This window comes from Petromyzon marinus, chromosome 24 (assembly GCF_048934315.1).
Source record: "Petromyzon marinus isolate PM22_M1 ecotype Great Lakes invasive population chromosome 24, UKy_Petmar_22M1.pri1.0, whole genome shotgun sequence".
NCBI classification, from domain to species: Eukaryota; Metazoa; Chordata; class Hyperoartia; order Petromyzontiformes; family Petromyzontidae; genus Petromyzon; species Petromyzon marinus.
In genome coordinates, this window is record NC_133690.1 from 11,293,283 (window position 1) to 11,313,351 (window position 20,069).

Below are 20,069 nucleotides of genomic sequence, written 5' to 3' on the forward strand. Positions count from 1 at the left end.
TATGTCATAGGGTTTTTTTTTTCCTTAAGCACTATTATAAAATATTATACAGACTATAATTATACATAATTACAGTCTGTGATTCATGACTCTAGTTTCTCGCTGAATATGTCGACGTCCGACGTAAACTTTTTTTTATTCACAACGCTCCAGCAGCTTTTTGTAGTTTCTCTCTCCCTTTGATAAAATAAAATAAAAATGGTTAATAATAAAGTATTTCCTTCCTTAATGGGCATGCCAGTTCTTAGTCCTTTTTTTTGGCAGGTGAGAGCAGAATGTATTTTTTGCGAGGGGGAGACCTTGGGTAACGAACACGTGCGTTCACGCGTGCAAACATTCTCAAGGCTTTTGGCAACGTGTCACGTTTAAAAATAATCATTTGAAAAGTGTCTCCCTGGTTGAACGCACTCGTTCCCTTCGGTGGCTTTGAGCCAGTGATGGAAATTCCACGTTCCCATGGGGCCTGGGAAGTCCAATCCGCAGAAAAACCTCTTTTGACTTTCTGCAAAGTGATCAACGACACTGCCCTGAAAAGGAAAAGATATAATTTTACAAGAATATCGATAAAACAGACCACTTTTTAGGCATATATACCTTTCTTCATAGCAGAGCTATGGAAAAAGGCCATTGCCCCAAACATCACCTACTGTATTATATATTTGTTTCATCTTTAGGGCACTGTTACTGACAAATATGTAGAGTTTTTGTTGTTTGTGTTTGTGCATGACTGCCAATGCACATTTTATTACTTTTGTCTAATTTCCAAGAGTGGTGCTCATTTCACTGACCCTGACAGGCCTTTACGCCTCCACCAAAGACAAAGATCCCCCGTGTAGCCTTTAACAGACTGTTGGGGCAAGTGCTGTTAGCGAGTACCTATGAAGGCCGGGACGGCACACGAGGGAGTGGGTGGCCAGCACCACGCCCGGCCGCCTTTGTTTCCCGAGTGGCGATGTTTACACACCACACCAGGTACTCATTTGAGGCCGAGTCGACATTATGGGGAGGCCCAGAACCGGTTAAGATAATCGTCACCGGTGTTGACTGTGAGTGGGCATCGAACTCGGGTAGCCAGGTTTGTTGCGCAGCGCGCTTACCGCTACACTACCGCTCCACCCCAACCAGGATCACAACTCATACCACCAGCCTTCTGATCGGCAGTCGTCGCAAACTCAGCCACGGCTCGGCCTCGGGAGTGACGGCGATCGCTCGTCGTTTCCGTACCAAAAATGTAAAGCGGTGTGTACGGCGCCCTCTCGATGCGTCGACCGTCTCTGGCTCGTCGGATTTCTGGCACTGAGATTAATTATTCCTGGCCCGAGCAGTCCAAGTATGCACATGTCTCTGTTTCCCCACATCTAATTGTTCCACGTTAGTTTGAGGCACATGGTGAAGCAGCCTCATCTGGAAGTTGTTTCCACCGGAGCCCATGTGTAGGCAATCACAGTCATGTCCGAACCAATCTCGATGCCCCCCGCTAATGCTGGAGAATTACTGCTTTTAATGCAGCGCTAATGTTTCCAATTCCTGCATGTTACATTAAACCAAAATGGAAATATGCATGGACATTGCTCCGACTGTTTAATTTCCAGCTTTGAAAGGTCCCCCCCCCCTCCTCACTCTTCATATTTTCATATTTTTTCGCAGGCTGAAGGGGTTGTGAGTGTTTGGGAGGTTTTTTGTTGATGGCACAGCAGGAAAAAATGAGTTTGTTGATGCAGCGGTGCATACACGTCACACTTGGTTTTCTGAAATGGAAAAGGTAAATAATGTAGAAGGTTATATTTGAATACACCCTGGGAAATAACCTTCACAGTTCTCAATGATCTTGTTTTCAGCTGTTTCATATCGGTTTGCTCCACTTGAGAGGCAATGGAGCTTAACTAAAGGGCCCTTTCTTTCACAGCTACAGAGCATCTGCCACTGCCAATCCATGAGCACCATCAGACATTTAAAAAAAAAACAAGGGTTCAAACTAAGCAGTGGCATTGTCTCAGTGGCATTGTCGAATTGTAAATGTTGTGAGTTTACTCTACAATACACCGGTGCGCTGAACTTGTAACGAATTGACATGTTTTGTTTACGTGACAAACCTTACTAATTGGCTGTCGGGTGGTGGAAGGTTTAAGGACACATTTATATATTTACGCGATCTAACCAAACACACCTCTATTATGGATAATATTGGTCGCGAAAAGCCCACGTGTTACATTGTCTCTGTGCAAGTCTTCTGGTTTTGTTGTCGTTCTTAAACAACTTTAAAAATGAAATGTTGTTGTTGTTGCTGAAGCTGAGTTGGCAGTAATGACGATTGCTTGTGCTGCGATCGAAAGGTCGTGATCTATTATTTTTCTACCTACGTGACTTTACCGAAATAACCAAACGAGTATGGACTCCTGCAGTCACGAAAGATTTAAATCAAGATTGAACACACTCGTAATGTTCTTGTTGTTGTTGTTGTTGTCCAGTCTGCATATGTGTCCACAAAGTGCCGCTTTCCTTCTCACCACTGCCTGCATCATCAGGTCTTGTTGTGGGCGCCGGCGTGCCGAGATGTTAACTACCTCGCCAGGTATACAGGAGGTCGCGGGTTAGATCCCGATCCCGACCCTGACGTCTGCTGTGTATTTGGAGGTTGCATGTTCTCCCCGTGGTGGTCGCGTGGATTTTTCTCCGAGTCCTCCGGTTTTTTCCCCTCCACATTTAGAACAAACATGGCTGCTGCTGCTATCACATTTCCACGTGATGAGCCACTTCGTTGAGCTATCATTTGTGAAAGCCATGTCAGTGGGGCTTTACCCGGTAAAATAAAACATAGTTGAATATTCTTTTTAATAGTTTCTGTGCGCAACCTCGTCACAGTAATTTATACGCGGGAACAGAAAGTTATAGGTCATGAAAGTATTGCAGTGCCATTGGGGCACTGTCACCCACGTAGCCAAGCTGCATTTTGTGTTCATTCGATTAGAGACGTGGGGAGAAAACAACCACGAGAACAATGAGACAACTTAAATTTTGATTTAAAGCTTTCGTGACTGCAGTAATTCATATTCTTAGTTTTTTCGGTAAAGTCACGTTGAAGAGAAACAACAAAATAATAAAATATATATAAAACAATAAAAAAATTCTCACGACGTTTCGACCATAACTCAAACGGTCATCTTCAGGTGTTTGAGTTATGGTCGAAACGTCGTGAGAATTTTTACTGTTTTATATATTTTTTATTATTTTGTTGTTTCTCTTCAACGTGACTTTGTTTGAGTTAAGGTCGAAACGTCGTGAGAATTTTTTATTGTTTTATATATATTTTATTATTTTGTTGTTTCTCTTCAACGTGACTTTACCGAAAAAACTAAGAAAAATGAGACAACTTGCTTTGTATTTGCCGCCTTGCAACCCATTTGACGAATTATGGAATAATTCGGAAACAATCTTTTGCCTGTGACGTCGACAAAACGAAGCAACGATCAGAATTATTTTGCTGACATTTAAATGATGTACACTGCTGCAGTTAATCTGCCCTTTGGGAAACTGACAGAACAGACGATACAATTTGACTTTACGTGCACACGCTCCATATGCGCGACTTGTATGAACGTACACTGTGATTTTGAAACATAAAATCAACGCAACTGCATTGAGGTTGCGTTGGATTTAAGTGGACGCGATCGTTTCATGTGGGCACGCGTTGAGTCTAGCGGCACAGCGGTTAGCGCGCTGCGCAATGAAACCGGCAGCCCAAGTTTGATTCCTGCTCATGGCCACCAACACCATTGATGTTCACCTGAACTGGTCCATGAGTTCCCGGTGTGGTGTGTTAAGCCATCGCCATTCGGGAGACAAAAGCGGTCGGGCGTGGTATTGGCCACCATCCCCCTTATATGCCGTGCCGACTTCATCGGTGCTTGCTAACAGCACTCCAACACAACTGTGACTCTAGCTGAAAAAGTCTGTCAAGGCATTTTGAGGGATCTTCGTCTTGTTTTTGCGCAACTGTGTGTACACATGCCATCGTGCCTACGTGGCCTTGTGTACGTGTTTCTGCGCAGGCGTGTGATGAAGTTTAATGACGGCACTGGCGTCTGTAATTAAGGGCAGAGGCATTGTTGCCAGTACTTGTTTTCCATGGAGCATCGTCTATAATGACTTATACTTGACAGCATTTACCGTGATGTCATGTGGGTCCGAGGCACTTTTCACCACAGCTGCTTTTGCTGCTGCCACGTTGCGCTCCAACACAAATGGGACTCTTCACGAAGGAGATTCCTCCGTTAAGTGTGCCAGGAATAGGCAAGACAACAGATTGTTCTGTGCGCAATGCAAATTGCAAGATTCAAGGGAACACAATCTGCCCACTCGGAGCCAAAAACCTACCGTCTTTCAAGAGACGCCTTCTGAGGTTGATGGGAAAAAAAGTAACCAACCAAATGTGGAGGTCCTACGGATAGCTCGGTTCTGGAAATGAGAATGGCGAAATTCCACAGATGACTCAAGGCCAACACTGGTGGATGAGTACTAATCTTGTATGTGTGTTGAACTTCTTTCGCAACGTACGTAGCCAACCGTGCTAATGCATGTATGTATTTACGTAGAACCTTTTTCACACCGTACGTAGCCAACCGTGCTAATCGGAGGTGCGGGCAGAAGGACAACAAACTAAACACAGAAAGCAGTTCTAAAGAAGCATCCCAATGGTCGTTTGAGTTTAAGAGCTTACTCACTTGTGAGTTCCCGTGGCTACAAGAAAACTGCAACGCAAAAAAACTCTAACATTTCCATTTGCCCAGGCTATGTGTCCCAGGATGTTTAACGTGAACTTAAATCTTCCTTTGTCCCTGGCAGTTCAATCTAAATGTCAAGCTTCCTTAAGAAGAAAAAAATACTTTAAAATCACAATCAGGTACTCCATCTATAGTGGATTCCTGACGTCGCTGCATTGATGATGTATCCAGATGAATGATGAGAGGTGGTGGTGACTGGTGGCTCAGAGGTCATTCTTCACAAAGAGTCTGAAAGATGCATGCGGGACAGCGTGGGACACGGCCAAACGAACTCGGGGTGAAACAATGCGCGAATTTCGTTGTCCAATATCAACTCTTGAGCTCAGGATGCATTAACCTAACTACGTCCGCAACTATATGACATTTTTTCCATTCGTGTATACAGTCCAGTCGTGTTCGCCTATAACACGGTCGTTGCGTTCCTGAAGACCACCGCGTTATGGAAAGATCGCGTAAAAGTAAATAATATATATTGGGTAAAGCACGGTCCACGATAATACCTGAGATGCATACGGAAGCTGCAGAAAGACTGCGGCGCGTGGGTAGCGTCTGGAAGCATCCAGCAGCATCCCGCCGTGTGTGACGCTATGCCGAGGCAGCCGTACGACCGCTTATTTCTTCTCGCGCGACGTAGTTCTGTTCACTCAATCGCGTTATAGCCAATTCGCATCCGCGTTCTAAAACATGTGTTCCCTCACACATTCATTGCGTTATATCCAATTCGCGTTATGAATACTACAGGCATTATAAAATGGTTTTACGCAACCCTTGCAGCCACTGGAGGCGCTATTATTCAGCCACAATGAAAGACGGAAAAAAAATCACCTCTTGAATGAATCGCAATGAAAATGTGTTGAAAGTTCAGTCCCTGATGAAGCTCCCAGCACATGGAGGGAATGTCCAACGTGACGCCGAGCAACGTGAAATCCAACCCAGAAATACGTCGGGGAGTTTTGTATGACAAAGACACAGATCCCCGTATCGCCTTAACAGATTGTTGGGGCAAGTTCCGCTAGTGAGTACCTATGAAGGCCTGCACGGCATACGAGGGGGTGGGTGGGCAGCACCACGCCCGGCTGCCTTTGTCTCCCCAGTGGCGATTTTTATACACCACACCAGATACTCATTTTGAGGCTAAGTCGACGTAGGGAGGCCATGGACCGGTTCAGATAATCGTCACCGGTGTTGGCTGTGAGCAGGAATTGAACTCGTATTGCCGGGTTTGTAGCGCGGCGCGCTACCTACTACTACTGCTCCTCGCTATGTACGGGACAACCACAAACACCAACGTGATTCATGGAATGTGATTTATCGAATGTTGAGAAGAAGAGACGAGTGGCATTGCTCCACCCCGACAATTTGTGTTGCACATTGTGCTGTTCCTTCAATCTACAACACGGCGTTATAATGCACCTGCATAAAAAAGCAAAACTCACTCCAACACAAATGTGTGCTTGGAGCCAACACTCTCGTCAAGTTCGAGGGCACCGCTAGTGGCGAGATGTTAACTGCCTCGCCAGGTGTACAGAAGGCCGTGGGTTCGATCCCGTCCCTGATGCCTGTATCTTGGCTTAAAGCGTTCGTGACTGCAGGAATTCATATTCTTGGGTCTTTTGGTAAAGTCACGTAGATAGGTTCAAAGAAAATAACAAAAAAATAACAAAAAAAACTACGACGTTTCGATCGCAACACAAACGGTATGTTTGAAGTTCGCGTGGTCTCTCATCAACGCTATCTGCCAGGTGTGTGTTGTTATATTTTTTTACCTGCATGCATTTATTGACGAGTGTGACATTGGAAGTGTAGAAATACGCAAATTACGTAGTGTAATTGCACCGATTATTGGTTCGATAGCCCAGAGCTTAAACTTCCCTGGTGCGCTTTGTGTATATGTAGTGTCTGACTCAGAGACACGAAGAGTAGGAGGCACTCTGTTTATTAACAGCCTTAACAGTTCACACTTTAGCAACTAGGGTTCCCAGTCAGGACAGCTGGCAGACTGCCTGACTGACGACGTCGTGATGATGAAGGCGGTGACGTCGACGAATGCTTCAGCAGCACGACAGGGATTCCACTCCAAACGACAGCCCCCAGGTCCCGTCCCGGGGCCCCTCTTTTACTGTCGGCGTGGCCTGGCTCCGCCTCCGGCCACGCCCCCTTCTGGAACCTACTAGCAGGTTCTCGATGTGCCCCTTCCGTTACTTTTTCCTACATCCCTCTCTCTGGTCTATCACGTGACCTGCTGTCAGTTAGGGCTGCTACAAGCTGCAGATCCTCTTCCCTGCCAGCAACAAGCGCTATGCTGCAAAGTGACCGATTCTATGTCACTACATATACTAATAAACTCTTTTAAAAAGTTTTTTTTTTAAACAGCGCTTTTATTAACAACTTCGTTTAACTCACGATCTTTGAGAAGTGCGTCAATGGCGCCTGAGACACGTGGCGCCTGCTTCTTGTGCGAGCCGATTCCACAGTTTAGGGACCGCGGCGTTTTTGACCTACACAAATATATATATAAATAATAAGGCGTCCATACAAAATGGTAATTGCTTTTAAGTAGCGAATTTATTGATTAATTGATGCCGATTTTGATACAGGCATGGGTTGTCACCGGATCTGAGTACGTGTGCACAATGTGGAATTGATTGGACAACGGGAAGTGGACGATATTTTTATTACAAGATTTGACCACGCGACAAACAGCGGAATCAAGTTAAGTAAAACCGTTGAAAAACAATAACAGCAGAATGGACAGAACCAGTTACAGATATCACTTGCCAGCGATCATAATCAGAATTTTTATTTAATCCGATGAGCTATAAAGCTCTTGTTCACAGGTGTCCAACACCGGAGATCAAACTTGGCTGGCCGCATTCATATGGGGGGCTGCTCCCTCAACCACAGGGCCACCAACTCTCCCCCCCCCCCGCATTCCATAACCCAAAACAAATGAAAATAAAAACTGCCTTTTTACTACTTTTGATTTACTTTATTCGTTAGATATGTACTACTTCACCTTTCTTCTGCTACTCGTTGCATCGGTTGCACGTCATTTTGCGCGCTGTTGCGATTTACTTTGCTCGGTCGGCGTCGGCCGCTCAGGGGACGCGACGGCTTTTTTCTGTTTTCATTCCTTGTCGCCCCGTGCCCTCCTGTACCGCTCCCGCTCTGCTGTCAATGCGCTCCAAAGCTCACTTTATTGAGGCCGATATTGGCACGCTAAATACAAAATTGATTGATTGACTGATCCACAACAGTCTGAATAATATTATTTAAAAATGCCTTAAATTGCATGACCATAGCATGACCATAGCATGACCATAGCAGGGCTGTGGTTCCACGGGAGGGGTTCCGAGTCCCTGTTAAAACGTTGCAAACATTGCAACGTTGGAAACAACAATTAGCGTGGCCACTTTTGTTTGAATTTCCCGACGGAGATATTTTACTCTAAAAATATCCAGAATTATGTGGGCTTGATGAGCCTGCTATCAACCAATGATGAATATATCCACACTCATAAACACTGGCTGTAGTGTTTATGAGTGCTTTATCCAAGCCGAACAACATTTGTAATGTTTAAATCTATGCTCGCTAAAACCACACAGTAAGATGAACCGAAACGTAATTAATCTATTTTTGGCGTCGCCAAATATTAATACAGAAACCTCCTGCGAGCTTTTAACGTGTTTAGAAAAATTACCGTCTCGCCACATTGTATGATGTTAGAAAATGGGTTGTTATTTTTTTCGGATTATTTAACCCGTTCGTTTAGTTCGTTTCTCAGTCCGCTTGTCCTGGTGAAGGTCACGGCGGCAGCGTGTTGAGTAGGGCGGTCCAGACCTCCCTTTCCTTTCGGATTTTTAAAACTAAAATACATTTTACATGGAGATACATACATTACATTATATTTCAAAATAACAATTATTTCCCTCCATAAAATGATCCCTTCGATGTTAACGCTACACGTTATCATTCTTTTGAAAAGCCTTTTGCGTACTAACTTTCATCGCCCGCCATTATCTATCCACTGCTCGATGCAGCGCTCCGCACATAATTGCCGACGCTCACTGCTGCTGTGCGTGATGCCACGGGACATCTCACTCGCGCATCGGAGCGGCAAGCTGGCGGCAGCCCTTCGCGTGGGCCCACTCTGTCGATCATCAATCTCCCTGGTAGCAACAACAACAGCACACACTCGCGCACCTCCGATTACAACCTTTTGGCTACGTACGGTGCGAAAGAAGTTCAACATACATACATCGGTGATCCTCCCTTTGACGTTGTCACTCCCATCGACAGTCCCGCCCGTGGGTTATCATCCCGGCTACGTTTACAAACAGTCAAAAACACGTCTTTGATTCGTATATTTGTTTTCTGACCAACGTGTTCCTCTTTGTGTCTCTGAATGTAATTCTCAATGTGTGCCTCTGTTTCTACGTCTACTCTCCAGCGTTTGTTAACTTTTTTTATTGCCAGTGCCAATATTTCTGATCTACGTCGTGTTAGGTGGTTATGCGCTGATTGAAAACTTTCATCCGTGGGCACATTGGTTTGTTTATTTTCATCATTACAAAAGCAATCTCGTATTCTCGTGCTCACCTCAATCTCGTCACCGTTGTCCCATTTCCACCTTTGATCGTTTTCCTCCGATTTACTCAACGTTAACACGGAAATTAAATGACCGCAATTGTGGAACAATTGCTCGATCATTATTCGAGTCACGAAGGGAAACAAACCCGATTCGAAGAAGCACAGACCCATGAAGACATCAATGATGCACACACACACACACGTGTAAGCTATCGACAAACATAACAGAGAGCTCAATCAGGGTAGAGGCCACCCAACCGCAAGAGAAAATTGGTTTTAGAAAAAGGTTTTTCTACCATTAACCCACATACGGTCTTCACACAAGACAAGGGAATATCAACCACCAGACTATGCCCAGATTGTCGTAGGCCATGGCACATTTGCTTCGGTGGTAACGTATGCGGTCACTCAAGCCTTCGAGCAGCAATGCCTTAATGTTTAAACCGGCCACACTGAACTTTCAGCCTCACCGCAAATGAAACACTGTACAATGTTTGCATAAGAAGAAGAACAATAATAATAACAATCCGATTGTTCCCATTGGCAAGGGTATTTGGTTGTACAGGGTAAAACGTAGGCGTCATGGTGTCCTTTCTAGACTTCAAAGTTGTTTCAATAGGCAGATTTAACCATAAAAACGTGTACAGGTGTTGCATGGGCAGGACAGCGTTGGCAAAAAAATGCAGTCCTTCCCAGAGGCCACTGAATGTGCAGAATGGTATCTGCACAGACATTACGGTTCCCAGGAGACACTTCTAAAGGCTTAAGCCACGGTGTGCGCTGCTGCCACTGCCAAACGGACCCAGCTACAATAACTCAAAAAATGTGATAGAAATACGAACGCGTTGCCTCCTATGACGACGCTGTGCCGCGGCCTAGCACGGTGACCCCGTGTAAATATTTGCTGGAATAATATCACCGCTAGCCGAAGCTCTGAGTGGCGTTACATGGAAACATTGCAATAGCCCCCCCCGCAGTGCCAGAGTGTACATATATTGGTAGTGGGACAGAATTTTCAATTGTATTGAAATAAAAATAGAGCGCAATATTTTATTTCCAAACTAAGAAAAGCACACGTGTGTCTTTGTCATGTGGATTACGGTGGAAGGGGCATCCAGCCAATCGTCCTTCAGCATTGCCTTGAGGTTTCATAAATAATCAAGCACAATTAAACAGACCAATCTGGATGATGATGATGATGAAGATTTTATGTTTTTTGCAGAATAAGTAAAAGGGGCAGAGCCCTGCCATTGTAGGCGCATGTCACTGCTGGCGGAATGGCCTCCACTGGAGGAAGTCCTCGAGAGCCCCCTCGAGAGGAAACTTGGTCTACTCTTCCATACTGGTCAGACATCATGGAAGGAGGTGGGAGTAACCCACGCTTTACCCCACCCCACTGAGAGTGATGGACAGAGGCGGTGGAACTTTTATAAGATGGAACGCCATTTTTTTCAACTGCATTGTCGGGAATACGTTTATCAAAACATGGTCAAAAAAACATTCATATGACCCGGTGGAAAATGTTGTGAGTTTACTCTCCAAAACACCAGTGTGCTGTTTTAGTAACGAATTTGCACGTTGTGTTTACATAACAAACCTTATTACTTGGCTGTGTTGGGTGGTGGCGGGTTTAATGGTACATTTATATTTATGTGATCTAACTCAAAAAAGCCACAAAACCAGCAACAAATCCAGCCACAAACACAGTCACAAACCCAGCCACAAACCCAGTCACAAACCAGGTCACAAACCCAGCCACAAACCCAGTCACAAACCCAGTCACAAATTCAGCCACAAACCCAGCCATAAATCCAGCCACAAACCCAGTCACAAATCCAGCTAAATATCCAGCTACAAACTAAGCCACAAACCCAGCCACAAACCCAGTCACAAACCAGGTCACAAACCCAGCCACAAACCAAGTCACAAACCCAGCCACAAATCCAACCACAACCCCAGCCATAAATCCAGCCACAAACCCAGTCACAATTCCAGCTAAATATCCAGCTACAAACTACGCCACAAACCCAGCCACAAATCCTGCCACAAACCCAGCCACAAACCCAGTCACAAACCCAGTCACAAACCCAGCAATAAATCCAGCCACAAACCCAGCAACAAACCCAGCCACAAACCTCGTCACAAACCCAGTCACAAACCCAGCCACAAACCCAGCCACAAACCCAATCACAAACGAGGTCACGAACCCAGCCACAAAACCAGCAACAAACTCAGCCACAAACCCAGTCACAAACCCAGTCACAAACCCAGCCACAAACCCAGCCACAAACCCAGCCACAAACCCAGCCATAAATCCAGCCACAAACTCAGTCACAAATCCAGCTAAATATCCAGCTACAAACTCAGCCACAAACCCAGCCACAAACCCTGCCACAAACCCAGCCACAAACCCAGTCACAAACCCAGCCACAAACCCAGCCACAAACCCAGCCACAAACCCAGTCATAAATCCAGCCACAAACCCAGTCACAAATCCAGCTAAATATCCAGCTACAAACTCAGCCACAAACCCAGCCACAAACCCTGCCACAAACCCAGCCACAAACCCAGTCACAAACCCAGTCACAAACCCAGCCATAAACCCAGCCACAAACCGAGGACAAATCCAGCCAGAAACGCAGCAACATACTCAGCCACAAACCCAGTCACAAACCCAGCAACAAATCCAGCCACAAACCCAGCAACAAACCCAGCCACAAACCCAATCACAAACCCAGTCACGAACCCAGCCACAAACCCAGCAACAAACTCAGCCACAAACCCAGTCACAAACCCAGTCACAAACCCAGCCACAAACCCAGCTACAAACCTAGCCACAAACCCAGCCACAAATCCAGCCACAAATCCAGTCACAAATCCAGCTAAATATCCAGCTACAAACTCAGCCACAAACCCAGCCACAAACCCTGCCACAAACCCAGCCACAAACCCAGCCAAATACCGTGCAACAAATCCAGCCACAAATGCAGCAACAAACCCAGCCATAACCCCAGTCACAAATCTATTCACAAAGCCAGTCACAAACCCAGCCACAAACCCAGTCACAAACCCAGCCACAAATCTAGCCACAAACACAGCCACAAACCCAGTCACAAACCCAGCAACAAATCCAGCCACAAATCCAGCCACAAACCCAGCCACAAACACCACCACAACCCCAGTCACAAATCCATTCACAAACCCAGTCACAAACCCAGCCACAAACCTAGCGACAAACCCAGCCACAAATCCAGCCACAAACCCAGCCACAAACCCAGCCACAACCCCAGCCACAAACCCAGCCACAAACCCAGCCACAAACCCAGTCACAAACCCAGCCACAAACCCAGCCACAAACCCAGCCACAAACCCAGCCACAAATCCGGCCACAAACCCAGTCACAAACCCAGCTACAAACCCAGCTATAAACCCAGCCACAAACCCAGTCACAAATCCAGCCACAAACCCAGCCACAAACCTAGCCCCTAACCCAGTCACAAACCCAGCCACAAACCCAGCCACAAACGCAGTCACAAACCCAGCCACAAACCCAGCAACAAATCCAGCCACATACCCAGCCACAAACCCAGTCACAAACCCAGTCACAACCCCAGCCACAAACCCAGCCACAAACCCAGCTACAAACCCAGCCACAAATCCAGTCACAAACCCAGCCACAAACCCAGTTACAAATCCAGTCACAAACCCAGTCACAAACCCAGTCACAAATCTAGCTACAAACCCAGCCACAACCCCAGTCACAAACCCAGTCACAAACCCAGTCACACATCTAGCTACAAACCCAGCCACAAACCCAGTCACAAACCCAGCCACAAACCCAGCCACAAACCCAGTCACAAACCCAGCCACAAACCCAGCCACAAACCCAGCCACAAACCCAGTCACAAACCCAGCCACAAACCCAGCCACAAACCCAGCCACAAACCCAGCCACAAATCCGGCCACAAACCCAGTCACAAACCCAGCTACAAACCCAGCTATAAACCCAGCCACAAACCCAGTCACAAATCCAGCCACAAACCCAGCCACAAACCTAGCCCCTAACCCAGTCACAAACCCAGCCACAAACCCAGCCACAAACGCAGTCACAAACCCAGCCACAAACCCAGCAACAAATCCAGCCACATACCCAGCCACAAACCCAGTCACAAACCCAGTCACAACCCCAGCCACAAACCCAGCCACAAACCCAGCTACAAACCCAGCCACAAATCCAGTCACAAACCCAGCCACAAACCCAGTTACAAATCCAGTCACAAACCCAGTCACAAACCCAGTCACAAATCTAGCTACAAACCCAGCCACAACCCCAGTCACAAACCCAGTCACAAACCCAGTCACACATCTAGCTACAAACCCAGCCACAAACCCAGTCACAAACCCAGCCACAAACCCAGCCACAAACCCAGCCACAAACCCAGCCATAAATCCAGCCACAAACTCAGTCACAAATCCAGCTAAATATCCAGCTACAAACTCAGCCACAAACCCAGCCACAAACCCTGCCACAAACCCAGCCACAAACCCAGTCACAAACCCAGCCACAAACCCAGCCACAAACCCAGCCACAAACCCAGTCATAAATCCAGCCACAAACCCAGTCACAAATCCAGCTAAATATCCAGCTACAAACTCAGCCACAAACCCAGCCACAAACCCTGCCACAAACCCAGCCACAAACCCAGTCACAAACCCAGTCACAAACCCAGCCATAAACCCAGCCACAAACCGAGGACAAATCCAGCCAGAAACGCAGCAACATACTCAGCCACAAACCCAGTCACAAACCCAGCAACAAATCCAGCCACAAACCCAGCAACAAACCCAGCCACAAACCCAATCACAAACCCAGTCACGAACCCAGCCACAAACCCAGCAACAAACTCAGCCACAAACCCAATCACAAACCCAGTCAGAAACCCAGCCACAAACCCAGCTACAAACCTAGCCACAAACCCAGCCACAAATCCAGCCACAAATCCAGTCACAAATCCAGCTAAATATCCAGCTACAAACTCAGCCACAAACCCAGCCACAAACCCTGCCACAAACCCAGCCACAAACCCAGCCAAATACCGTGCAACAAATCCAGCCACAAATGCAGCAACAAACCCAGCCACAACCCCAGTCACAAATCTATTCACAAAGCCAGTCACAAACCCAGCCACAAACCCAGTCACAAACCCAGCCACAAATCTAGCCACAAACACAGCCACAAACCCAGTCACAAACCCAGCAACAAATCCAGCCACAAATCCAGCCACAAACCCAGCCACAAACCCCACCACAACCCCAGTCACAAATCCATTCACAAACCCAGTCACAAACCCAGCCACAAACCTAGCGACAAACCCAGCCACAAATCCAGCCACAAACCCAGCCACAAACCCAGCCACAACCCCAGCCACAAACCCAGCCACAAACCCAGCCACAAACCCAGTCACAAACCCAGCCACAAACCCAGCCACAAACCCAGCCACAAACCCAGCCACAAATCCGGCCACAAACCTAGTCACAAACCCAGCTACAAACCCAGCTATAAACCCAGCCACAAACCCAGTCACAAATCCAGCCACAAACCCAGCCACAAACCTAGCCCCTAACCCAGTCACAAACCCAGCCACAAACCCAGCCACAAACGCAGTCACAAACCCAGCCACAAACCCAGCAACAAATCCAGCCACATACCCAGCCACAAACCCAGTCACAAACCCAGTCACAACCCCAGCCACAAACCCAGCCACAAACCCAGCTACAAACCCAGCCACAAATCCAGTCACAAACCCAGCCACAAACCCAGTTACAAATCCAGTCACAAACCCAGTCACAAACCCAGTCACAAATCTAGCTACAAACCCAGCCACAACCCCAGTCACAAACCCAGTCACAAACCCAGTCACACATCTAGCTACAAACCCAGCCACAAACCCAGTCACAAACCCAGTCACAAATCTAGCCACAAACCCAGCCACAAACCCAGCCACAAACCCAGCCACAAACCCAGCCATAAATCCAGCCACAAACCCAGTCATAAATCCAGCTAAATATCCAGCTACAAACTCAGCCACAAACCCAGCCACAAACCCTGCCACAAACCCAGCCACAAACCCAGTCACAAACCCAGCCACAAACCCAGCCACAACCCCAGCCACAAACCCAGCCACAAACCCAGCCACAAACCAAGTCACAAACACAGCCACAAACCGTCACAAACCCAGTCACAAACCCAGCCACAAACCCAGCCACAAACCCAGCCACAAATCCGGCCACAAACCCAGTCACAAACCCAGCTACAAACCCAGCTATAAACCCAGCCACAAACCCAGTCACAAATCCAGCCACAAACCCAGCCACAAACCCAGCCCCTAACCCAGTCACAAACCCAGCCACAAACCCAGCCACAAACGCAGTCACAAACCCAGCCACAAACCCAGCAACAAATCCAGCCACATACCCAGCCACAAACCCAGTCACAAACCCAGTCACAACCCCAGCCACAAACCCAGCCACAAACCCATTCACAAATCCAGTCACAAACCCAGCCACAAACCAAGTCACAAACCCAGCCACAAACCCAGTCACAAATCCAGCCACAAACCCAGTCACAAACCTAGCCACAAATCCAGTCACAAACCCAGCCAAAAACCTAGTCACATACCCAGCCACAAATCCAGTCACAAATCCAGCCACAAACCCCGCCACAACCCCAGTCACAAATCTATTCACAAAGCCAGTCACAAACCCAGCCACAAACCCAGTCACAAACCCAGCCACAAATCTAGCCACAAACACAGCCACAAACCCAGTCACAAACCCAGCAACAAATCCAGCCACAAATCCAGCCACAAACCCAGCCACAAACCCCACCACAACCCCAGTCACAAATCCATTCACAAACCCAGTCACAAACCCAGCCACAAACCTAGCGACAAACCCAGCCACAAATCCAGCCACAAACCCAGCCACAAACCCAGCCACAACCCCAGCCACAAACCCAGCCACAAACCCAGCCACAAACCCAGTCACAAACCCAGCCACAAACCCAGCCACAAACCCAGCCACAAACCCAGTCACAAACCCAGCCACAAACCCAGCCACAAACCCAGCCACAAACCCAGCCACAAATCCGGCCACAAACCCAGTCACAAACCCAGCTACAAACCCAGCTATAAACCCAGCCACAAACCCAGTCACAAATCCAGCCACAAACCCAGCCACAAACCTAGCCCCTAACCCAGTCACAAACCCAGCCACAAACCCAGCCACAAACGCAGTCACAAACCCAGCCACAAACCCAGCAACAAATCCAGCCACATACCCAGCCACAAACCCAGTCACAAACCCAGTCACAACCCCAGCCACAAACCCAGCCACAAACCCAGCTACAAACCCAGCCACAAATCCAGTCACAAACCCAGCCACAAACCCAGTTACAAATCCAGTCACAAACCCAGTCACAAACCCAGTCACAAATCTAGCTACAAACCCAGCCACAACCCCAGTCACAAACCCAGTCACAAACCCAGTCACACATCTAGCTACAAACCCAGCCACAAACCCAGTCACAAACCCAGTCACAAATCTAGCCACAAACCCAGCCACAAACCCAGCCCACAAACCCAGCCACAAACCCAGCCATAAATCCATCCACAAACCCAGTCATAAATCCAGCTAAATATCCAGCTACAAACTCAGCCACAAACCCAGCCACAAACCCTGCCACAAACCCAGCCACAAACCCAGTCACAAACCCAGCCACAAACCCAGCCACAAACCCAGCCACAAACCCAGTCATAAATCCAGCCACAAACCCAGTCACAAATCCAGCTAAATATCCAGCTACAAACTCAGCCACAAACCCAGCCACAAACCCAGCCACAAACCCAGTTACAAATCCAGTCACAAACCCAGTCACAAACCCAGTCACAAATCTAGCTACAAACCCAGCCACAACCCCAGTCACAAACCCAGTCACAAACCCAGTCACACATCTAGCTACAAACCCAGCCACAAACCCAGTCACAAACCCAGTCACAAATCTAGCCACAAACCCAGCCACAAACCCAGCCCACAAACCCAGCCACAAACCCAGCCATAAATCCATCCACAAACCCAGTCATAAATCCAGCTAAATATCCAGCTACAAACTCAGCCACAAACCCAGCCACAAACCCTGCCACAAACCCAGCCACAAACCCAGTCACAAACCCAGCCACAAACCCAGCCACAAACCCAGTCATAAATCCAGCCACAAACCCAGTCACAAATCCAGCTAAATATCCAGCTACAAACTCAGCCACAAACCCAGCCACAAACCCTGCCACAAACCCAGCCACAAACCCAGTCACAAACCCAGTCACAAACCCAGCCACAAACCCAGCCACAAACCCAGCCACAATCTCACTCATAGCATAGACGGCCACTTGCGTCTGGCTCCTACTTTGGGGGGGTAAATTTTTTTTTTTACCGGAGATGGATATTCTCAGAAGAAAAACCACAGATTTTGTGGCCACGTTATTTGGATTCCTGCACGAATCCGGCCACGGTATTACATTTCTCGTGCGGTTAGCCTCTAATTCCGGTCGATTCGGTGCCACGCAAGTGCTCGTGTGCACTGTGTAAAGTGGACAATTAAACACCGTTCATCATTATATATTTATTTCCCCCCCCCCCCCCCTTGCATTTGGGCAAGATCGCTGCTACCCCGGTGTTAAATCTTACGGTGAGTTAAAGTATATCGTATTTCAAATACACACATGTGCTTAATGCGAGCGATGAGTGACTCGCCCAGGTGCGGCGAGCACGCATATGTACATCCAATAAATCTGAAGGAGGGGTTGGTGGATCACGCTGAGATCGTGGACATTGAGACACTTGAGCTGCAGGGGATGTTGAGGGGGCCTTTGGTAGGCAGGGGCAGTATGAGAGGGGCTGTGGCTTGGGGCAAGAGATGTTGAGAGTGGCCAAAGCATCCATAGCAGCGCGGTCGATGACAAATATTATAAACTGCTATTATTATTATGAACGTGAAAAGTAATGGTATATCAGGAGTTCAATGCACAGTACCTGTGTAACGATTGTGTATATTCAAGGTCTCAAAAAAATGTGGCGATGAATTAAATACACAAATTTTGTCCCTTGGGAGTGAATGGTCCGTTGGACAGGAACTAACCTGCTTACACATAGGTAAAGGTGCATCCTTGCAATTGCATTGCTCACTGGTGCAAGGGCTTCTGCTAGAGAGCCACTTCTAGAAGGTATTTGGCCTACTCTCCCACACTGGCCAGGTGTCTTGGAAGAGATAGGAGTACAACATTTACCCCACCACACACGATCAGCCAATCATGAATGAATGCGCAATGGATTTATATCCCTGAGTGGACAGAGGCAGTTGGTGACTTTCGGTCCACGTCCCGAACCAGTCTCTGCGCGAAACAACGATTGTTTGTAAACGGTTTTTTTTATTTAATTTACGTAAATGTATATTTTTTTATATATATATGAACGTTTCGCGATGTGAGACGGTTCAAAGGTCATCCAGGCGGAGCGTTTCAGGGAGACCATTGGAGAGAGACTCTGCTGGCTATTACGGAACACGGCAATGTGTTGTGCGCGTGGTAATGATCACAGTCACGCCACCCGCACCAACCACCTTGTACAAAACAACAACAACAAGCCACCTGTTCCGCAACTAGAGCCCTTTCCTTCATTTGATATCGCACAGCTGTTAAAAGTACATAGGTGGCTGCAGATGAAAAAGGGCTGATTATTAGGGGGCTCGGGTGATGAAAAGCGGCGCTTGATAAAGAGCTCATTCATTCGGCATTAGCGGAACTCCTATCTTGTATATCCCCTTTGCTGGCTCAGATTTGTATGTATCAAATGTTGCCCCCACCTCCCCCCATTGTGACTCATTCTATTCTCTTTCGGAGTCATAATACGTAGAGTCGTTATCTTCTTATCCTTTGTCACCGATTGCGCAACGAGTTCTTGCAAGTACGAAGGTGACCCCATATTTTAAAAAAACGACAAAAACCTTCCCCATTGTTTCTTTTAAATGTTATAGGAATAAGAGATTTTTTTTTAAATCACCCTGTTTTGAACTTGTCTGCATTCTAACCTGGCTTGCGTTTCCTCGTAATAACTTTAAAGTTCTTGTTAAATTCTCACGCCAGGATGTTTTTCTTATATATATTTTTTTTATAAATCGCTATTAGCACCAGTATACCATAACACTTTAATACAACCAGATGTCCAGATGTTGCCATTTCTTGCTTCGGTGAAAAATACTTTTTTATGCATACATATATCAAACGATTGTAAATTACCCTACTGCGGAAGCCATTATTTTTCTCTACGTTGCTTTATAATTTTGCCAGGGTTTTCTTTTCTTCCCGTGAAGCGATTTTTATTTATTTTTACCTTTCTATCGAAGTAAAAAATAATAATCTTCAGAAAAAGCAGCGAGTAGGAGCTGATGAATCACCCAAACATTAAGTGCTCTTGAAACGGGGTTGGGTGGTAGTCTCAATATTCGAACGAACGTTCCTTGCACAGAACTTTATTGCACGTGAAATGTATTTTCATTTCGTACTCTACTTTATTAACAGCAGTCACATCCTTCCGTCAAGGCCTGTAGAATGAGAACCCCTTCATAGCGGTGAAATTAAACAATAA